Consider the following 24,398-nt stretch of genomic DNA (forward strand, 5'->3'; position numbering starts at 1 on the left):
GTCGCATATTATAGATAGTGATGGATGATATTTTGCATAAAGGTTTAACTATTTTGTTTTTAGGTTGTTGTTTTTTTTTTGGTCAAATGTAACAAAAATTTAGTCTGTGTTTAAAAGTGTAGTTGAAGCAGAAGCTTTGTTTTTCATTTAGGTTCTATCTACACAAACTAAACTACAACAACAGAGGTATTCAAAAGTACAACTACGTCCGTTGTTTGTTGTGTATTTTATGTCCTCCTGACAGTTTATCGTAAGACTAATCACTGACCACTGTCCGGCTATTAATAGACGGTCCCCAGTAGTGACCTCAGACCGCCTTGATTAAGTCCCCTAAATCGATTTGACACGGACATAAGCAAAATGAAACCACGTGTTGAAACGAAGGATTTTTCTACTTCCTTTGTAACTCTTTCTCTCTCTCTCTCTCTCTCTTTCCCTCTCTCTCTCTCTCTCTCTCTCTTTCCCTCTCTCTCTTTCCCTCTCTCTCTCTCTCTCTCCCTCCCATCCTTTTCTCACGCTCTCACAATCTCGTTTGTTCTGAATGTTTTTGCTTCTCTTTCATCCTGTCTGTCACGGCGTTAACCTTTTGTAGTGGTCACAATAGTAGTGGTCAAGTCTGTCTTACTTAGTGTCTAATTATAGAATCTCTCACAATCTGTCCGTTCCCATCCCTCTCTCTCTCTTTCTATCTATCTATCTATCTATCTATCTATCTCTGTATATATATATATATATATATATATATATATATATATATATATATATATATATATATATATATATATATATATATATATATATATATATATATATATATACATATACATGGGACTGATTGCAACACTATTTCAATTTACATATTTATTTATTCAATCTTTCTTTCCCTTGCAAGCTTGTTGTTTAGTTACATTCTCTCTTGTTATTTTGTTTAGATACATTTTCTCTTATTTTGTTTAGTTACATTCTCTGTTGTTATTTTGTTTAGTTACATTCTCTGTTGTTATTTTGTTTAGTTACATTCTCTGTTGTTATTTTGTTTAGTTACATTCTCTGTTGTTATTTTGTTTAGTTACATTTTCTCTTATTTTGTTTAGTTACATTCTCTGTTGTTATTTTGTTTAGTTACATTCTCTGTTGTTATTTTGTTTAGTTACATTCTCTGTTGTTATTTTGTTTAGTTACATTTTCTCTTATTTTGTTTAGTTACATTCTCTCTTGTTATTTTGTTTAGTTACATTTTCTCTTGTTATTTTGTTTAGTTACATTCTCTCTTGTTATTTTGTTTAGTTACATTTTCTCTTGTTATTTTGTTTAGTTACATTTTCTCTTGTTATTTTGTTTAGTTACATTCTCTCTTGTTATTTTGTTTAGTTACATTTTCTCTTGTTATTTTGTTTAGTTACATTCTCTCTTGTTATTTTGTTTAGTTACATTCTCTCTTGTTATTTTTCTATTTGTTTCATTTTGTCCCCTTACTCTGTAAACTCAGATCAAAGCCCGCCCACACACACCCTCCTACACCTACACTTGAAACACACACACACACTGTATAAAACAAACTTCAGAGACAAAAGGGAATGAGATTCCCCACACCAAATGCCCCGGATACTTGTTACGTTTTGAACTGTTTTCAATAAAATATGAACTTAATGGGCAGACATGGAACTGTTCTTTCACGCAGTCTGAGAGATATTAGCACCTTTAGCAGAAGTAACACTCGATAAAGTGCTAATGGTAAAATATGGCACCCACGGGGATCTCAAAGGAAAAGAGGAAGTAATCATCAGAACTTTTTTTTTTTGGCTCCGAATGATGATGTCTGGTGGTTTTGTAGTTTGTGCTTTGCGTTGCTGAAGAGATCAGAGTGTAAATATTTGGTTCAGGATTGAAATATTTAGTCGCCATTTAAAGGCACGTGAAAGTGGAGGATTAAAGCAAGATGCATTGTGCTGTACAAATAACACCCTAGTACTTTTTTTCTGAAATGTGTAAGACCTCTACATGAACTATGGTTGGCTGTCTGGACGAGCAGTTTGCTCGCTGGACTGTAGATCGGTCGTCTCGATGGTCTTGGGTTCATTCCCTGCCCGCTGCCATCCCCCGTCGTCCTGCGCGAGGTTTGGACTAGGAAGTTGATTACCGGTATCTTCAACTCTGAAGAAACATCCCAAATATGTCAAACAAATCTAGTTTCATGAATCTTCAGCCATTAACTTAATTTGATCTGAAAGCGATATGTTGTAAAGATTGTAAAACCTTCTAATAATCTTGTGTTTCGATTTAGTCCTCCAGTTTTTATTAGTAATCGACGATTATTGGTGTCTGTTATAGAAAACTAAATCACGATTCCTTTGATCAATGACTGGTAAATTTGTAGGATATCACTAAAAAACAAAAACTGGTCAACCAACACTAATTAGCTCACGTGACCCACGAGATGACTCGCCAATACGGCTAAATATTTTCGTCGGCTATTGTTTTAACAAGGGCTGTACAAGACTGGACTGATGATGACCAATGTAAATATAGACTCACTGATAACATTAAGTTTTAAATAGTTCCCTTTCAGACCATGCCTAGTGCCATTGGAGAATGGAGTGGGTTGCCTGAATCAGCAAGGAAAACCAATGACTTACCAGAGATTAAGTCACTGATTAACATGCATGACTAGATTGACATGTGACATTCTTAGGACGTAGTAATTATCTTCTCTTTTGAAATAACCCTTAAAATATTAGATAAGATAAGATGCGGTCTATAGGGACGACGATGTAAAGGTGATCTGTTTCTGTGGCCCAACGAGGGTGTCATGAGGCCAGCGCAACGTCCAAACGCCTTTACTTTTCCCCAACCAATGTCAGGTACCTGGTTGGAAATTCAAAATCGCAGTCTTCACCAGTACACGAACCCGGGACCTTCCGATTTGGAAGGCGAGCGCTTTAGCACTTGGCCACCATTGCTTTCAAAGTTCGAAATACATGTTCAATAAATAAAAACTTTGTTTTTTAATGTAGTAATGTGATCGTGGTCTAAAATTACAACAACGATGCTTTCGTGATACAAAGCTGTAGACTTCCGAGTCTGTCTCAACAGGACAACAAGACAACATAAACACATTTAACGCCATAACTTCTCTCGGGCGTTAGTTTAAAATGTAATACAAAAGTTAAAAATGGTATTTACTGCTTGAATGTTGTCAGGAGAAGTTATCTAACCTTTCGCCGTCTTCAAGTCCTTGTTGGTGCTATTTTTAAATAAACGAATAATGATTTTCCGTAAAAAAAATAATTCCGAACTAACTTTTAACTGCCTCTTGAGAGTGTGTATCTGTGTGTGTGTGTGTGTGTGTGAGAGAGTGATAGTTTGATAGTTCTAAAAGATCTCATGAACTCAACACTTTCCTCCGTTATTTTTTTCCATTCTCCCTCCCCCACCCCAAATTTCTTTTATCCGCCATGTTGGTTTTATTTTTTCCCCAAGTTACCCCCTTGTTTCAGGAAATTAAATTCCAGAAAGGCCCGGTGTGCGATTACAGAAAGATACCCCTTGATTTGTGCCCATGACCAGTGTATCACAGCACCGCACAGGCAGAGGGGGGAATAACTGTGGGTTCTAATGATACCATGGTAAAGGAGTTGTCTTCCGTGACGCTGTCCTTATCAGGGGGAAGTAATACGTGGATTGTGTTTCAGAGTTGTGTGAATTTTTATTTTTTTGTTTGAACTGGACTGCTCAGCTGATTTGTTGCTAGATGTTGGATATTACTTTGATGTTAGCTTATAGCTAAATCGAGATACGATGTGCATCCTCTGTTTGGAGCCCCTCAATTAAAGAAAACACAATCAAACTAGAACAGGTGCAAAATAGAGTCGTATGAATGACAATAAACTAATATTCCCATTTAATTAGACTAACAATATTAGTAAAATCACTATAATTAGAGACACTTCAGGACAGAAGCCTAAAAAGTAGCAATAATGCATAAAACACTAAACCATAATTTACAAATATAAAAAAATAATAAATACTCGTAAGTCACAAAGATGAAGGAGTGACGGTCACAAACTCTAAAATTAGACGATAATCCCTATATGGTTCATCTTCCATAATACCTTTAGAGTTTAAAGGATGGAATGGATCAGCAGTATCAACCAGGATGACCTATGACCTAGTAAAATATAAGTCTCTATCATGTACGACTAGATTTATATAAGTAAACGCAAAATGAAAAATAATGAGCTTCTGTAAAATAAAATTCAAATAGTTATGTGTAAACTTACATGTAAATGATCTCTAGCTAAATTTACAGCAATGGATCCTGGATGTCCTTTTGTAAACGTATCTAACAATGTCACAGAGATGTGCCCCCCCCCCCCCATCCAAAGTAAGAGAAAAATAAATTCATTTCACTTTCGCTGCCTCCGAAAGATCGTGAAAATCGCGTGGCTCAAAAGAGTGTCCAACTCAGAGACACATACTCGAACTGGGCTTTCTCAGCATATATACAATCCTCAGACAAAGCCCCCCTGCGCTGGCCCGGTCATGTCCGCCGGATGGAAGACAATCGTATCCCGAAAGTTATCCTTTATGGACAACTCGTCACATGGCCACAGAAAAACTAATCGTCTCCTCCTCCGTTATGTGAAACCCCAAAGCAGTGGACATTCATTTTGACTACTGGGATGACATAGTCCTAGACCGCACCATGTCGAGAGATACGATGACTAAGAAAGCTATAGACAGTGGAAAAAAGCCTCAGCTCTGGAAGGAAAGAGTGCCACGTGAAAATGTCTGGTTCCTCTCAGCCAAAAAAAGGCTGTCACCTTAGTATATGAGGACGGGGGGTGTCTCTCGAGAATAGGGCGCCTCCTTCTGTCTCGGAAGACAATGGATGCTCCCAGTGACATGAACAAGTGCTATACGAGATGAACCCTAATTGTTACGGCTGAAGACGGCCAACTACCTATGTAACAATGTCACTGGAATGTGCCCACGTGTTGATTACGAGTAAACCACACCTTATGCGCACCTACATCATGTTTGTTCTGTTGTCACAGATTAATAGTAAATTACTGTAGACGTTACTAATTAATAATGATAATAACGAGACTGTCTTTATCAAGATAGACATATATAACTAACTTTTATTTCCGTCCGATTCTTTGCTTTATAAAACATAAACAACAAACAATGACGTAATATCTTCTAATATTAGTACATCCTTCCTTTTGAAGCTATTATCACATCCTTCCTTTTAAAGTTCTTAATACTTATATTTACAAGGAATTTTGACAACTCGACCACTTCTGGTTGTCTTGACCGGCACAGCAAGTTCTCTAGATGTTGGTTTATAATTGTCTGTTTCGTTTGTTCTAACAGTTTGCTGTTTATTGTCTTCGTCGGTGTCATAGTACCCAGAGATGTCTTCTTCGTAGCTCTTGTTTAAAAACCGTTGATTTCGTCTGTATGTTTTCCCATCATTTGTCTTTATGATGTAAGATCTGGGTGATGGATGTTTCTTAATGACGACTGCTTTCTGCCATGTTTGTCCTAGACGAACTCTCACCTTCTCCCCGACAGAGTAGTCTTTAGGTAACCTTGCTTTTGAATCGTATTTCACTTTGCTTTTCCTCTGTCGTTCGTTGAGTGATGTCTCTGCATTTTCAGCTACCGATGGTTTCAGAGCCTCACTATTTACCACCATGGATTTAAATAGAGGATTCTGGCAAATAAAAATGGAAGAAAAGTCTAAACAATATACTGCTTTCAAATGTATACTACCCGGGTTTGAAGGGATATATGTATGGAATGTCATGCCATTTGGGTTAGTTAATAGCACAGCCACATTCCAAAAATGTATGAGCAAACTATTATCAGGCATAGACAATGTAATCTCATATGTTGATGACATTTGTGTTTTCACTGAATCAGAAAAGGAACATCTAGACACACTAGAAGAAATATTTGCTAGTCTAAAACAACATAGAATGACAATTGCTCCCAATAAATTAAATCTTGTAAATAATGAAATTCAATTTTTAGGCTACAACATCACTAACAGTAAAATAACTCCCACCAAAGCAAACATCAGTAAAATAAGAAATATTAAGGAACCTAAAACAAAAAAGGATGTCAGAGCACTATTAGGCTTGTGCAACTTTTATAGAAAATTCATACCCAACTATGCCCAACTAATTCAGCCCTTAGAAGAATTTACTAAGAAGAAACACTCAAATATAATACACTTAGATGATAGCAGCAGAGAGGCACTAACTAGACTAAAGGATAAATTTAATGAGAAATTAGAGTTAGGGAGTATTGATCCCATTTCACAACTCCTACTGTACACTGATGCATCCAATAATGGTATAGGAGCATGCCTACTGCAACAGAAAGAGTCAGATCTAAAACCCATAGTCCATATAAGTAGAACATTATCTAAAGCAGAAAGAAAATATTCAATTATAGAAAAGAACTATTAGCTATAGTATGGAGCATAGTCAAACTAAAACACTATTTGCTAGGAAGATTCTTTACAATTAAATGTGACCATAAACCATTGTTAGCACTTAAAAGAAAAGAACTAAAGAATAACAGAATAAATAGGAAGACAGGTAGATCATGAAACAGATACAAATGAGGACAATGACATTGTACATATCAGTCAAAGTATTCTGAGTAATTTCACAACATAAATAAAAACAACCTGACATTTTCAATTAGGTCAACTTGACATTTTTTTCTTGCTATGATGTAACTAGGTCATGACATATTTTTGTTACACTTACTTGTACCATTTCAGTGGGTCATGATAACATTTTTTTTTCTTTTCATTGATGGTATTGTACTATCATTTCTTAATTAATTGTACATTATATTTACTTAGCATAATTTAATAATAATATAGAATTTCATAATAACTAGATTAAACATGCTCACGCAAAATATTTCAATATAATTGTAAATAAATGATCTATTATTGTTTAACTATATTTCAAGGGAATAAAGCCTCAAATTGTATTGATATTTTTTCAATAACATACTTGTATAATAGATGTAAGCAAACTAATGTATATTTTTCTAAGCAAACATTTTGAAAGTTGAACAATATATTTGTCAATTATGTGCAATTATTCATAGTTGAAATGAATGACATGACATCTATAATTATGTATGATTAATGAAGTACCATTAAGGTGATTAATTAGATCAAGCTTGACATGATTAATTAAGCTACTAGACAAATGCATATGATATTACTATCATATGCGCTTTTGTCAAAGATTTTTTGTCAAAAATCTTTTCCAGGGGAAGGGGCGTATGTCATGTATCAGTTTTAGAACCCCTGTAATATTTGGTGACTAGTAGTCACTGAACTATTCCGTGCTAACTGCACGAGAAATTTTGCCTGGTCAAGTAACTGACCACGAGGTGGACACCTCAGTTGTTCTAGAGGAGTGCTATGGATATTTTTTGACAGCAGAGTTATGTATAAGTATTGAAGTTATTATAATTGATTTGTATTCAGAACATATTTCTCTGGACGTATAATTTGTGATGGCTGAAGTCGCCAGTATCTTTTGTGATATATTATTGTGTGAATAAAATTCATGTCTGCTACCAGTGTGTTTATCAATAATTCTCAATGTTGTCGTTGGAGACTTTAGTATACTAGTGTTCTTACGCACTTGCAAATCTAGTGCGTGTCAGAAAGTATTTAGTTAAGAAGAACATTATAGTAGTACCAGAAGAAGTATCTACAACACACAGAGACATTCGCGTCATCACGCCTACAACAAAAACCAGGCTGTGACAGTTGCACATGTTGCGCATTTCATTATTGTCGAAAAAATATCTTTGGACAATCCTGGCCAAAACACACTCTGTTTTGCCTTGGATCTGGTTTTCTCAAGACCAAAATAACCTATGTGCAACTTGTCGAGAATTTCATTTCTCATACTTGACGGAATTATAATTCTGTTCTCATAAAACAATATTTCATTCTCTTCATGAATACTGTCTTTAAATGACCAATACACTTTCACTGTTTCATGAACTTGAGTTTTTATCTTTGGCCAACCTTCTCTGACATAATTCATTACAAGTTTTAATTTAGCATCAGATTCAGTTTTCCTTCTAATTTAAATAATCTTCTGATCACTTCCCGGAAACTGTGCTGTTGCGCCATGTCATCATTTGAATTTGATTGTTCTTGACCATTGATTTACGCACGCGATAACGTATCAGCTATTTGCATTTTTGAACCTGGAGTGTAAGTTACTGTTTATTGATATCTCAACAGTCTTAACATCATCAACTGAAGTCTTGGTGAAATCTTATGTAAAGGCTTAGTCACAATAGTTTGCAAAGGTTTTTGATCTGATTGTACAGTCACAGTTCTTCCAAAAATATAATGGTGAAAATGTTCAGCTGCAAACACTATAGCTAACATTTCCTTTTCTATTTGTGCATATCTGCACTCTGTTTCTGTCAATGATCTTGACGTATACGCAACTGGTTTGTCTTCTTGCATCAAACATGCTCCCAACCCTTTAGAAGAAGCGTCACACTGAATAGTAACTGGCTTTTCAGGGTTAAACAATTGCAGAACTGGAGCTTCACTAAGTGTTTTTTTATTAGTTGGAAAGCATTTTCTTGCTCTGCATTCCACTGCCAAAATACATCTTTCTTTAGCAATTCAAGCAATGGACTGGTAATTGTTGACATGTTTGGAATGAAACTTGACAGAAAGTTCAACATCCCTAGCAGTCTTTGAATTCCTGTTCGATCTGTTGGTGCTGGCATCTCCATTATTGCTTTGATTTTAGCTGGATCTGGACGAATACCATCTGCTCCAATTTGTCTTCCGAGATAATTAACACAAGAAAGTTTATATTGTATCTTGTTCTTGTTGAACTTTACACTGTTCTTTCTAGCTCTCTCCAGAACCTTTTCAAAAATTTGATCATGTTTTTTTTCATCTTTTGCTGCAATCAGCATGTCATCTGACATGATATGTACACCTGGGATGTCTCCGAATACTTGATAAGCACGTTTCTGTAATACTTCACTAGCTGAGGATATACCAAAAGGCATTCTCAAGAATCTGTATCTTCCAAACGGAGTATTGAATGTACATAAATAAGAGCTTGGTTCATCCAACTCAACTTGCCAATATGAATCCTTTTGATCAAGTATACTAAACACTTTTGCTGCTCCCAATGAACTATTGATTTGATCAAATGTTGATATAGTGAAATGTTCTCTCATTATATATTTGTTCAGTTCTCGGGGATCTAAACACAACCTCAAAGAATTATCTTTCTTCTTTGCTATAACCAAGTTATGAACCCATTCTGTTGGTTCATCAACTTCTGTGATCACTCCATCTTGTTGCATTTGTGTGAGTTTTCTTTTTAATTCTTCATAGAGTGATGGTGCAACTCTGCGCGCACATTGAATAACTGGTTTTGCATCTGACGTCAGTTTAATGTGATACTTCATTTTGTATGTACCGAGTCCTTCGAATACTTGCTTATATTTTTTCATCAACACTCGTGGAACTTCATTTTGTTGCTTGACATCGTGTACTTCGACATTTCTCTTTGCCTCAATTAGTTTTAAAGCAATAGATGTCTTCAGACCTAGTATAGGATTTATACTTTTCTTGATCACGTACAGATCATCTTTAACTTCTACATCGCCGACTTTAAATGTGACCGATGCAACTCCCTTCAGTTCTAATGCTTCATCCCCCAATGCTCGTAGGGTAGTATTTGAATTCTTTAACTGAGTATCAGTTTCTAAATTGTTCCACGTTGACTCTGATATCACATTAGCTTGTGCTCCTGTGTCAATCTTCATTTTGACTATTTTTCCCATAATATTGACATCAACCATCCATGCAGTGGAAGTTCAATGTTAGAATAACTTTATAAAATGTAAGAAATGTATTGATCATTATACGCATGCATAATTATAAAACCATATTTTTATTGAGAGATTTTGAAATAAATAGGCAAAAAAAAATAAATAAGAAAGTATTTGAATACAATGTAAAAAGTTCATACCATAAAATTAGTTGTTATTTTTTTATGCTATGTATCTTTTGGAAAGTGAATAAAAAAAATGTATTAAAAAAAAAATTAGATAATTACTCCTTAAGGTGGCCAGTGGCTTTTTATAACAGTGATTACTTTGCTCTAAATGACTAATAAATGATAGATTTAAAAAGTGGATCTTTTTTTTCTTCTTCGACCTCAATTCTTTCACTTTGTCTAAAAAATAAATTATTGTTCATATTTGTTATTTGATTATAGAAATTATAGTTTCGTGATATAGGTCCAGGCATGGTAACTTTGTGGAAACTTGTGTAGCTCAGTCGATAGCGATTTAGTTAGAGATATTGTAAAGAAAATTCTAGTTTATTGATATAAATCCAGCCTTACGACAGTAGCCTAGACACGAAGAGAATTATATATATATATATATACTAGACTAGCAGAAGGCCTACACTAGCAGAAGGACTACACTATATATATATGGTCTGTTTATTTAAACAATTCAACTCTTTAGTGAATATATTAGGGAATTTCTACTGTCATGTGTTCAACATATGGGTCATCAAGAATCTAGATCCATGAAAATTAATTACATGATTGATTCAAAATAATTAATGCAATTTCACTCAATGTAAGCTTTGTTATTTGAAAAAGTAATTTCTATTATATATTTTTAAAAATTATTATCGCTCTCTATTTTGAATATGATGGTGTGCTCATTCAATGAAAAAATTACAAACGTCAATTAGTTCAAGATAAAACTTCCAAGTTAAAACACTGTCTCGCGCCATTACATTATTAAAACTACATGTCATTGGGTTTTGTTTTCTTTTTAAAAATTTTTGTTCTGATTTGCACATTGTTGTCATGGCAACGCAGTTTTTAAGAATTTATTACGATATTTATTTTTTTTTGACGTTGATGAAAACTAGTTTTGACAAATAGACATCACTAGCAGAGTGCCTACACTAGCAGAATGCCTACACTAGCGGAAGGACTACACTAGCAGAAGGACTACACTAGCAGAAGGCCTACACTATTATTGTTGATTCGTTCCGTGGCTGTGGCGTTTGTTTCATTATGGCCGAACACCCTCATCAATAAGAACATAAGACTAAAATGTTATTTAACCTTGGTTAGGCCAATAATAGAATCTGTTTGGGACCCCTTAACTCAAGAAAACATTAAGAAACTGGAACAGACACAAAATAGAGCAGTGAGATTCATAACAAACGAATATTCACATTTGACTAGAGTAACACTTTTAGTAAAATCACTAAATTTAGAAAGCCTTCAGGACAGAAGACTCAAAAGTAAAGCAGCAATTATACATAAAACACTGAACCATAATCTTCAAATACAAAAACAAAATTTAATAAAATACTCAGAAAGACACAAAGATAAAGGCACATGCCTCGTCCCATATGCTAGGACAAATTTGTACAAATACTCCTTCTTCCCTAGTGCTATTAAAGCATGAAATGGGTTGCCTGAGCCAGTCAGGAAAACCAGTGACTTGGCAGAATTTAAGTCATTGACAAAATGCATGACGCGTAGGACATAATCATCTTCTTTTTTGAAGTAACGTCTGTATTATATAAGATAAGATAAGACGTGAATTATTTCGATCTACTATTTTGATAACATCTTAATGGAAACTAACAGGAAATGGCTTTATTACATGCAATTGCGTGAATATTAAGTTCTGTGACTATACATAACAATCTCTCTCTATATGTATATGTCTGTAGTGTGAGTTGATTAATAATATAGGTAGGATTATTTACATTTTCCATTGTGAAAATGAATATATATATATATATAAATATTTATATATATATATATATATATATATATATATATATATATATATATATATATATATATATATATATATATATATAGGTCTGTGATTTAAATATGGTCCGAGAATGGGAAGTGGGAGAAAATAACATGTACAAAATGTGTACCATACAGAAAGAGTGAGTTGATATTAACTTTTAAAAAAAAAATTAATTTAAGGATATTATTTTTTTTTTAACAATTTAAAAAGTGGTTAATTATGGAAGAAAATATGTGATAATTAAATCACTGTCTAATATTCATTAGTAATCATTTACTAGTTTTAGGAAAGGGTCACGTAGTTGCTGGCCTTTCGTTACTTTCGTAGGTACAAATACTTTTACAGTATTAAAACAGTGTTTTGCTTTTTGGGCAGTCTGTAATTATATTGTGTTTCTAGATATTCTTTTGTTAATTTACATATTTAAAATGCCACATACTGATATGGCATTATTAAAAATTAGACTTTGTTTTAATCAAGCCAAAAGAATCATATCTAAAATAAGGAGAAATGAAGTTATATCTAACACGACTAGCATCATAGGATCTGTATCAATTTATAAATTTACACATTTAAATTAAAGCCTTTCATTTATCTGCCTCTTATTTTCTTAACGACCTTTTCGTCATGACCTGGCCCAGTTTGCTATTTATGTGTTACAGCATGATGTGACCTTTAAACGACCTCACCATTAATTAAGCGGCCTCCAAATAAAAATAAAAAAAGTCGGGGGAATGTAATTCTCTCCCATTAAGGCGTGTGCAATAAGTTTCAGAGTCTTGAATGTAATGTTCGGCAAGAAAGAGTGTTGAAATAGTTACAGTACATGTATTAGACCACTTTTGTTTCTTAACAATGTCGCCAGGACTTATGGTAGTGAAGATCAAAGAGCTGGTCAAGCATTAAAACGATGGCTGAGTCGGGTTCACTTCAAGTCACGTTACAGAAGTAGCAGATCGATCGGGAGCTGGTACATTTGTAACGAAGTCGTTTGGTCAGTAGGTCTACGAGACTTTCTCCGTATTGACTACGTCAGTTTCCTTAGGTAGATCAAATATTAACAATATATGGGGCTTTATGAATAGTTACAGCGCCACTGATCACATGTTTCTGCAATTGGCGTTCCTTTGGACGCATTAGCTTCGTGGAGAGAGTGGAACTGACCTTAGTTAATGCCAGGCATTCATCTTGTTTTTATGAGATGATCCATAGTCGCTTCTCTACTGGGGGAGGTCATAAACAACAGTTAAATACAAAACTAAGGTTATAATAATGTTAAGAAGTTGGATTGAACTAAAGAAAATAACTCACCGATTCTCAGATCGCTGGTATCTCTCCGATTGCAGAAACACAATCCAACTATGATCGATCAATATCCCCGATAAAAAGAAATAATGTCACAATCTCCAAATCAAATTTACATATCCCGATCCACTAACACAATAGAAAACAATCCTCAGTCAAGAAATTTAAACTCATAACTCCAGTTTCTTAACACATTTACACACTAGTCAAGGTCATTTATGCCCAACAGCATAAACAAAAATCGCCCTACTTTGCACGTGGGAAAAATGGTTAGCCAGGGAGGAATAGGGTTACAACAATAATGTTACCATACTCTTTATAAGGCTCTCTGCAAACACTGATTAATACAAGAGAACAATCTCAAGAACTGTCTCGTCTTGAACATGACTGTGCTCAATGTCCAGGACTGACTTCTATCTGGACTCCCTTTTCCAGACTGACTTCATTGCGGACTGGACTGGCTCGCCGTGACTCAAAAACAGTGTCTTTATATAGGTGCCATCAAGGCCTTCACGAAAAGTCATAGAAAACGGGAAGGGTTTGAACACTGGTATCATCTGACTACAGTCCGAATCGCGTACCACACAACAGGTCAGCCATCCTGATGTTGTTTTGTTGTTGTTCTTGTACTTATCAACATATAATGGATATTGATCGCCCACTCTATTAACCGTGCGGATAAATGCAAAAACTGTGTATAAGGCTTGTGTCTATAAGAATCTGAACTCTCCAAATTAAAATAAAATTGCATGACCTCTTCATTTCAAAAAACAAAAAGATAAATAAAAGAAAGACATTTTTAAAAAAAGAAAACTCCTGAGAAAAAAAGAAATTCTAGCAAAACCAACAGCATTCAATTTGTTTAAAAGGGGAGACTATCTTCATGCGAAGGGAGGGAAGAGTTACGACAATGGAGATGACTTCCCCTGAGGGGGCGCAATGTTATTTGCCTTCTTCAATACACCTAGTTAGTGACGTCATCGACCTGCAGACAGGAGGACTAGAACTCTCACAATTTTGTGTGGAAACTACAACTCTCACAATCTTGTGTGGAGACTACAACTCTCACAATTTTGTGTGGAGGCTACAAATCTCACATTCTTGTGTGAAGACTAGAACTCTCACATTCTTGTGTGGAGACTAGAACTCTCACATTCTTGTGTGAAGACTAGAACTCTCACATTCTTGTGTGGAGACTAGAACTCTCACATTCTTGTGTGAAGACTAGAACTCTCACATTCTTGTGTGAAGACTAGAACTTTCACATTCTTGTGTGAAGACTAGAACTCTCACATTCTTGTGTGAAGACTAGAACTCTCACATTCTTGTGTGAAGACTAGAACTCTCACATTCTTGTGTGAAGACTAGAACTCTCACATTCTTGTGTGGAGACTACAGCTCTCACATTCTTGTGTGAAGACTAGAACTCTCACATTCTTGTGTGAAGACTAGAACTCTCACATTCTTGTGTGAAGACTAGAACTCTCACATTCTTGTGTGAAGACTAGAACTCTCACATTCTTGTGTGAAGACTAGAACTCTCACATTCTTGTGTGAAGACTAGAACTCTCACATTCTTGTGTGGAGACTACAGCTCTCACATTCTTGTGTGAAGACTAGAACTCTCACATTCTTGTGTGAAGACTAGAACTCTCACATTCTTGTGTGAAGACTAGAACTCTCACATTCTTGTGTGAAGACTAGAACTCTCACATTCTTGTGTGGAGACTACAGCTCTCACATTCTTGTGTGAAGACTAGAACTCTCACATTCTTGTGTGAAGACTAGAACTCTCACATTCTTGTGTGAAGACTAGAACTCTCACATTCTTGTGCGGAGACTACAACTCTCACATTCTTGTGTGGAGATAAGAACTCTTACTGCCATGTCTTGCAGGAGTGCCTGGGATGTTTGTGCGCATGTCCATGAGAGTGGGGGGGGAGGAGGTAGATGGGGTACAAAAAGGAAACAGAAGTTTTTTTGTAATAATTTCTTGAATCGGTGAACTAACCTCGCGTCCCCCTCAAAGTGTTGGTACTCTGTGTTGTACCATCATTAAGTGGGCTCGAAATGGTCTTCTAAAGTCAGCGCTTCTAAGCTTGATAAAGACTAAGCCCCTTGACTTTTATGTCTGCCTTTACTTGAAAGAAATGTCACTATGAAATCATGTCTTAGAATATTTTTAAAATTCTTATGAAGTTTATAAACAGACATGTCTATAGGCATAACGGAAGACTGTTAGTTTAATAAAGAGGCATGTAGCACCTGTCAGTAGATTGTTAGTTTGATAAAGAGGCATGTAGCACCTGTCAGTAGAGTGTTAGTTGGAAAAGAGGCATGTAAAACTTAACTGTAGAGTATTAGTTTGATAAAGAGGCATGTAGCACCTATCAGTAGTGTTAGTTTGATAAAGAGGCATGTAGCACCTGTCAGTAGAGTGTTAGCTGGAAAAGAGGCATGTAAAACTTAACTGTAGAGTGTTAGTTTGATAAAGAGGCATGTAGCACCTGTCAATAGAGTGTTACTTTGATAAAGAGGCATGTAAAACCTAACTGTATAGTGTTAGTTTGATAAAGAGGCATGTAGCAACTATCAATAGAGTGTTAGTTTGATAAATAAGCATGTAACACCTAATTGGAGAGTGTTACTTTGATAAAGAGGCATGTAGCACCTTTCAGTAGAGTTCTAGTTGGAAAAGAGGCATGTAAAACCTAACTGTAGAGTGTTAGTTTGATAAAGATGCATGTAAAACCTAATTGGAGAGTGTTACTTTGATAAAAAGGCATGTAGCACCTAACTGTAGAGTGTTAGTTTGATAAATAAGCATGTAGCACCTAATTGGAGAGTGTTACTTTGATAAAGAGGCATGTAGCAACTTATTAGAGAGTGTTACTTTGATAAAGAGGCATGTAGCACCTAATTGGAGAGTGTTACTTTGATAAATAAGCATGTAGCACCTAACGGAGAAGACTTAATAGAATTTTGGTATGTTGAAAAAAAAAGCACCTAATGCATAAGCTAGTACGATGAAGAGCCGTGTTACTTTCATGAATACTGGTACAACACTGAAAAGTGACTTGCTATTTGATAAAGAAGCATATGGTACCTTATGGTGGAATTTAGGTGTGATTTCAAGTCATCTGGTATAAAATACTGAAGTGTTAATTTGAGGAAGAGGCTTAGATCTCCTACCAAGTTACTTTGGCGAAGCGGTGATCAGTATGCAGGTGTGGTGTATTGATACGGCAAGGAGACCTGTGACACCCACAAAACCCCAGTGCAAAGCCCTCATCTTCATGGATGACAAAAGTGTTCAACATCGAACTACGATGGAGGAACTATATAAATATATATATATATAACACCCAACACTGGAGTGGCGTATGGAGGCGGTAAAGTGACCTGTGGGTTAATACCCATCCTTGTGATACATATGGCAGACGATGCAAATATCATCTGCTTAAATGGACGACAGTTAACGAGGGTGTCATGTGGCCAGCACAACGATCAACCGTCTTTACTTTTCCCCAACTAATGTTAGGCAACCATTAGAGTTGGTTGGACTCGGGGGCATCTTATGAGTCCGGCATTTAAAATCTTAGTCTTCACCGAGATTCAAACCCGAGAGCACCTCCCGTTCGTAAGCCAAGCGCTTGACCACTCAGTTACCATGCCACCCCCCCCCCAACTTAGTTACATATTCCTACCAAAAGCTAAGAAAAGATATTTAGATATCGTTTTATTTTTTGCATCAAGATTCACACACACACACACACATATATAACATGTATACGACGCATTAATGAGAAAAGATTGTAATTCTAATACAGTAATGTCCAGTATGTAGACAACTTGCCTTGAAGCTCTGCTGCTTTTAATCAATTGTCTTTTCCAGAGTCTTCGAATATTTTTTTTTCTTAAATTTAATTAAACGAGACTGAAATGCTAAATAAATCAAAATAAATAAATGAAATAGTTCAGAATGCTAAAAAGGTGTCCAGATAAGTTTAAGCATGCTGGGGCGCAGGGTGTCGAGATCAAATCAAATCAGGGCGGGAAGACATGCTGCCATCTAATGCCCTACACTAATGTTTTCCAAATTGTGGGTTCCGCAAACTACTGGAATATTTAACTAAATAGGCCAACCGAGAATTAGCCTCTCTTAAAAAGTAAACAAAGTGTTCCAGTAATTACTCAGAATGTGTGAAGTGTTCAGTTAAGGGAAATGTCTGGGAATGTTTGTAAAAATGTTTTACATGTTTCGGATGTTCCTTCAGAGTTAAAGATAATTCACTTCCTAGTCCAAACCTCCCGTTGGACGACGGGGATAGAAGCTGGCAGGGTTTGAACCTGGGAACATCGATAAATCCGAACGACAGTTCAGCGCGAAAATTGCACCACCAGGCAGCCTTACACCATAAAAAAAAGCTTCATAAATCATTAATTGAATAGATAACAGAATGCCATAATTACAGTTGCTACCTGATATATCGGTCCAATTCCTTTTGTTTTCTTCTTATTTTTGTGTTCAAGCTGTACTCAGTCAAAATGTTGTTCAGCTTAAGATTCCAGACTCAAGTCATTATTTGCGTTCAAGAATCGAACATATATTATACATTGCATTATGATTGATTCGTTGTCTTAAAAGATTTATCCCCTTTTTTTTTTTAAATCTAAACTACGAGCTAATTTTATAGCACGTGTTCTTCCAGCTTGTAATTAAAATCGTGGACGTCGCGCGTTGTTTTTGTGAGAAATTTTAATCCCGGCATCCGCCATTCTCGTCACGTGACTTGATCCGGTTTTGAACGCCTGGCCGTGTGGCGGCCATATTACTTCATGCGGAGAACTGTTATTACATTTTTTTGTGTTTTGGGTTAACTCCCCCTGATGGCGTGGAGGCCGGGAGGTGGTGGGGGGGGGGGCGAGTCTTATTTTGATGTTTGATAATTAGAAAAGGGCTGAAGTTGTATTAGAGCGGTATAATACAGTGTGTGGTTACGTATTCTAGTATTCTATTGAGTAAGCCTAGTTCAGATTTATTCACTATATATAGGCCTACTTCGTTGTAGTACAATTACACTACAGCATACAAAGACATGCATCTCAGATTAATGTCTAACCTTATTGTTGCCAGAGAAACGGAAAGATAAAAGAAATAAATGACAACTGTTTAAACAATAAATTGCAAATATTTAAAACCAAAAAGAAAACCAACAAATCCAGCTTAACCGTGATATTATCTAGATTTGCAATACGATAGTAATATCAGATATTGTATGTCAGTCCTACATATTTCTTGGATGCCCCATGATGGCTCATGCTATAGCTTGTGTGAATTGAGATCTAAAACTAGGTATTAACAGCTCCAGGAACGTGTACAACAGATTGGCCTAACCAGCCACAGAGGCACAAATATGCAAAGTCAAGCCCCCTGTACCATGGGTGACAGAAGTGATGGTAATCGATTTCGATGGACAAACTATGGAAACAGATCAAATACCAGTCGCGATATTTTTTTACGAAACTAAAACGTCCTCGCTCTCTACGCCTCGATGGCTGCATAGTCGTGTTGTCATGCGCTTTAGACTGTTGTAACGATAGTCCAAAGATCGAGCCCTGCCCACTGTCTTCTCAATGCTGGACGTCTGGGGTAGGACGTAATAATGCTCTATTCTGATACAACGTCCAAAACGAACAAGATATCTTATCTTATAAAATACAGACGTTACTTCAAAATGATGATGATTATATCCTATCATGCATGTTTAACCAATGACTTAAACTCCGCAAAGTCACTGGTTTTCCCGGCTTGCTCAGGCAACCCATTCCATGCTCTAATAACACTAGGGAAGAAGGAGCATTTGTACAAATTTGTCCTAGCATGTGGAACGAGGAATGTGCCTTTATCTTTGTGTCTCTCTGACTAGAAAGAAAACTCCTAGAAAAAGACAATAGGAGAATGGCAATGTCTGGAAGAACCTGTTTCTTCTCGGCCTCCATACTCACCTCAATATGTGTCTTTATGTGTCAATACGCTAAATTATTTTACGCAATACTTGGGAATAAGTAGAGAAGGGAATCGAGAGCAGACACTTTGTGAATTTGTTTTGTCCTTATAGACCGATCAAGATCAATTTCACCTATCTCTTAGTCAGTTGGATTGTTGGGACACCAAACATGATCTGTCAACCGTGTCCTTGGCCTTGACTAGAATATCTTCCAATGTCACGCTCGACAATTCTTTTATGTTATCTTCCTCATTTGTGGCGCGGTGTTCGTCGGTCAACCAAAGTATTAACTTAAGAACAGAGAGCGAACAACTGGGACAAAGTGGTATAGCACCGTTTGAAATTTTCGGGAAGAGTTGAGTCGAAGGTTCTTGATACTCTAGACCAACAAAACAAGAGCTCCATCTGCCGGCTTGCCTGAACAAGAATTCTGTTTGGGGAGAGATCCAAGAAGGTGTCTAAGAAATCACACCACTTATTTACATTGTCTCAGAAACTGCGGACGCACGGGACAAGCGACGAGGCTGGAGGCCGAGAAATAGGAAGAAATAGCGCGCGCTATATGTATGTATATACATATATATATACAGAGAGAGAGAGAGAGAGAGAGAGAGAGAGAGAGAAATAAAGACAGAATAAAAACTGGAAAGAGGAAAAGAAAGAAAGAAAACAGAGGTATAAAATGGGAGAAAGAGAATGAGAACGATCCAATATATTTTTTTTCTTATTGTTTTTTAATTGCCGAGCTATTGCAATGTTGTCAGAAATTTCAAGAGGCCGGATAGCACCACATAATGGGTCGAATGTGTCCCGCGGGCTGTAGGTTGGGCAACACTGGCATAAGTAATTTGTTTTAAATGGGAAGTGTACCGCCACCCCCCCTCCCCCACGTTTTGATTCCACAATCCTTTTGTTTCTACTGTCAAGTATCGACATGTCTTCTTCCACGTGTCAACGCCTCATTGTCTACCTCCTCCCTACCAACTCCCCCCTCCCCATCTGACAAACCATTCTTCTTACCCGCCCCCTCTCCTTTTAAACCCTAGGTATTATGTGAAATAAATTAGCAGAAAACGACTCCTTCTTTAATAACAAGAAACACGGGGGGGGGGGGGAATGAGGGGGGGGGGGGTTAGAGCCAGGCGGGCAGGGAAGCAAACACAAAAAATTGTTAGCAGTTCTTCCATTGTGTAATGAAAAAACAAGCCCCTACCATTATTGCAAGCCTACACGCGGCAAGAAGCTAAGTCAATTATCCAGCTCCCATTACCGTGTGATGGCGGGGGGAAAAAACGTAGGAACGAGCTATCCCCCCCCCCGCCCGCCCCCCAAGCCCCGTGAAGCCCAATCGATATATTCACCGCACTAATACAAAAGTATCTGCATACAATCAAGCGAGAACAATATTAGAACAAAACACGTCAAATACAGAAGTGGAAAAAAAAAAGGATCAACTTATCGCAGGAACGGTATTTGGAAAGGGGATTGGTGGGATACTCGGATAACAGGATAACTGATGAAAACGGTCCGCTAGCTGAAATGAGCATTCGCCCCAAGGCAAATTGCAACCGCCAGGCGGAGAACGGAAATTTCCGAACACGACTCTGGTGCGCAATGAGTTTTAGCTCAAAGTAAAGAGTCCAGTGTTAGAGTTTAATACTAAAAACTGCATTTCCTTATCTTAATGTGAGCTAGTGGTGTTAATTCAAGATGGCTGGCGTGAGTTTGTGGTTCCTTACATTGTCTTAATGATCTTTCTTTGATCGGCAAAGGGGACAAGTCTATCCTGAAGGAGATGAATAGATGAAGGAAGACTGCATTCGATTACACAAACATCGAGTCTCCCATTCAGGAATTGAATTGCGCTGGAGACAATAGATAGTCAGATAGACGATAGTGGCCTTGACTCTGTGGATGCGCGCGCGTGACGAGCGTCATTTGAAGTACTGCAAATATCGTAAGAGAAACGGAATTGAAAAGAAAGATTAGAGAGACAACAGAGAGAGAGAAAGAGAGAGAGAAGGAGGAGTGAGAGTGAGAGAATGCGAATGAAAAAGAGAGAAAAAAATAGAGAAATATATATAGAGAGAGAGAGTTAAAGGAAGAAATAGCGCGCGCTATATGTATGCAGAGAGAGAGAGAGAGAAGAGAGAAAGAGAGAAAGAAAGAGAGAAATAAAAATTGGAATGAGGAAAAGAAAGAAAGAAAACAGAGGTATAAAATGGGAGAAAGAGAATGAGAAAGATAGAGAATGGGAGCGAAAGAGAGAGAGAGAGAGAGAGTGTGTCAAAGAGCTAAAGATAAAAAAAAGAGCGAGAGAAAGGAAAGTAGAAAAGAGAGAAAAAGATAGAAAGAAAAAAGAGAGAGAGTGAAAGAGAGAAAGTAAGATTCCGTATCAAAGTATATTTCCTGCCTAAATACATCAACCAACTTTGATGCTTACATGTAGGGACTACATTGTGTGTAGGTAAATGCAGGCACGTAATCACAATGTACTAACATACATGTATTAAGGTTAGTATTGACGTCTCTATTTTATCATCACATGAAAATTACTATGACGTAGTGACACAAAATAAATAGATAAAAATTGTCTGGTCTGCCAAAGAAAATACAAGCAAAATAATTTTTAAAAATATTTAAAAACACAACAAAGCTTAAACAAAGGAACGTACCAATTACTGCCATGTCTATCAAAACTGCAATGTTTATCTCCCTTTTTATATATATAAATTAATTAATTGCCAATAATTATTAATTTATTTGTTAATTCTTTTTTTATTGATTCATGTATTGTCTTCGACTAATAAATAATTGTGCAAAATTTCAACTTGATCTTAAAATGGAAAGAGAGCGAAACAAATCTTTGAAAGAATCCACCCAGACAGACAAAGTGAATGGATTTGTAAAAACGCAAATTTGGAGAGACAAATATCTATACTAGCGCCTGGTCGTGCGGTTTGAGCGCTGGACTGTCGTTTGGATTTATCGATGGTCCCGGGTTTAAACCCTGCCCGCTCCCATCCCCCGTCATCCTGCGGGAGGTTTGGACTAGGAAGTAAATTATCTTCAACTCTGAAGGAACATCCGAAACATGTAAAACATTTTACAAACAAACAAGCGTCTCATATTAACAGTCGAAAGAAATAACATCAACAAACGTAATATAATGTCATCTCTAAGCAGGTCTCATCTAAACTGTTGCAACGTCTAGAAAACATCATTAAAAAAGCATCAAAAATTACACTCACAACATTACCACATTTAAAGGAACTTTTTGAACAAACGTGCCTAAGAAAAATCGAAAAAATCTTGGAAGACAACGGCCACCCGCTCCATCAGAACTACGCCAGGTCGTCGCGAAGTGGGCGACTGCTGTCAATCAAAACAAGAACGGAGCGGTACAAAAACTCGTTCGTACCTCACTCGGTCAGACTCTATCACCGCCACTCATTGATCAGGGAACATGAAATGCACCAAGATACCTGTGTGTAGTCGCTGAATGAACTCTTTATGTTGTCTGTTGTATTTATGTGTATTTTTCTGTTGTGTTGTCTTTAATATGAGAAACGAGTCCTTGTAATCACAACAAATTTCCGTAAGGATCAATAAAGCAGTCTTAGTCTTAGTCTTAGTCTTCCCATTGACCATGCCTTTGCAATCATCAAAAAATCTTGAAAATTCAAAAGATAATTTGTAAAAAATGAAAGTAGATTTGGAATTTTAGCAAGCTATAAAAATGACTATAATGACACTAATAATAATCATCATAATATCCATAAAGATAATAATAATGATAACATGGGGACCTTAACTGGAGATAAAGACGTAATGGAAGATGTCTAAATTATCAAATCCCCTCTGTTGTTATATCAACTGAGGGGATAATGACAACTGATCTCACAGACATCCTTAAGGCACTTAACCAATCCTAAGAAGATTCTTGTTGCCTGTCAGAGGGCGGTACTGTAGCAGACTTGCCACATCAACAGAAAAGTGGACACTGTTGAAGGAACTTCAATGAATTTTGTTTCTCTCTGAAGAAGCTCGACCCTGCCAGTGCCAGAGAATGAACATTAATTCATTTCTACAATAGTACTAATAACTTGGAGATTATGCGAATATGGAAGTTGAATAAAGCTCCAATATACCCAATAAAATACTGCAGTCGTGCCACATCACTAGAGAACACATCACTAGAAATTCCACGATTACAATATCAGGGGAACTACGGAGAGTTTTGTTTTTGTTTAGCGATCTTTTGAGGGCCAATGAATGACAATGGGCTCATGTCTTCAGTTGAATACACGAAGCAAGAAGCAGAAGTCTCAAATGTTTTCAAGTTATCAGATGAAATAACAGTGTTGTATTCAATATTGATACGTGGACACAGCCGTGACCTACTTCTACGCTTATTTGCAATGTAAACCAATTCGATGTCTGCTAGGGGTCTAGCTAAGTTCCCTTTTCGCCTGCGAATCTCTTTGGCTGTATCTTTACACATATTTGGGGCTCAGGTGTCTGCTCCGAGACATTGGTAAGGTTCTCCAGCTGTCTCTTTCGGACGTCATTTACAGACGTGTGTTCTCATTTATACCAAGTTGATTATAAGTAAACGTCCCCATTCAGACCTTGTGATCTATGGGACAGATGATGTAAAGGCCATCAGTTTCTGAGGTCCATGGTCAATGAGGATGCCATGTGGCTAGTACAACGATTAATGTCACATTAGAGTTGGGTGGACTCAGAGGTGGCTTAAAGCTCCCAAAAGTAAAAATCACAGTCTTCACCAGGATTCGAATCCGGGACTCCTGGTTCGGAAGCCAAGCGCTTTACCACTCAGTCACCTATTATCTTTATACTTATGACATTATAATGTCACTAATTACAGAAAAGTAAAATTGAGAATAATTTGAAATATCTTCTTGCTTTATACACAGATAATAAGGTAACGCATGGCCAGACAGGACTTAGTATGATTAGTCAAATTAATAACTCATTTGATTACATGTACTCTCTAAAACCTGTATAGCCTAAACCGTAACCTTGGCAAGGGTCACGAAGGTCATAAATAAACAGACACATTTCTCATTCATGTATCACACTCCCGCATGCACGCACCGACTTCTCCAATATATTTGTACTGACACCCCCAGTTAATTTGCTTTGACTTGCGTG

The 24,398-nt window shown here is 36.7% G+C and overlaps 1 protein-coding gene across 5 annotated transcripts in view; it reads right to left on the minus strand.

Annotated features, from left to right (window-relative positions):
* The window catches only part of LOC106067978 (uncharacterized), a 137,953-nt gene that overhangs the window by 94,893 nt on the left and 18,662 nt on the right, over positions 1 to 24,398 (minus strand). The window contains exon 1 of one of the 5 annotated variants that reach the window (XM_056005495.1): positions 13,216 to 13,519. The exons of 3 other annotated variants lie outside the window; for them this stretch is intronic. The gene's annotated coding sequence lies outside the window, so the exon portion shown is untranslated. Of the gene's footprint in view, positions 1 to 13,215; positions 13,520 to 24,398 lie in introns of those variants that run through there. One more of the 5 variants, XM_056005492.1, reaches the window with a different exon arrangement.

The sequence above is a fragment of the Biomphalaria glabrata genome, chromosome 12, assembly GCF_947242115.1.
Source record: "Biomphalaria glabrata chromosome 12, xgBioGlab47.1, whole genome shotgun sequence".
Lineage (NCBI taxonomy): Eukaryota > Metazoa > Mollusca > Gastropoda > Planorbidae > Biomphalaria > Biomphalaria glabrata.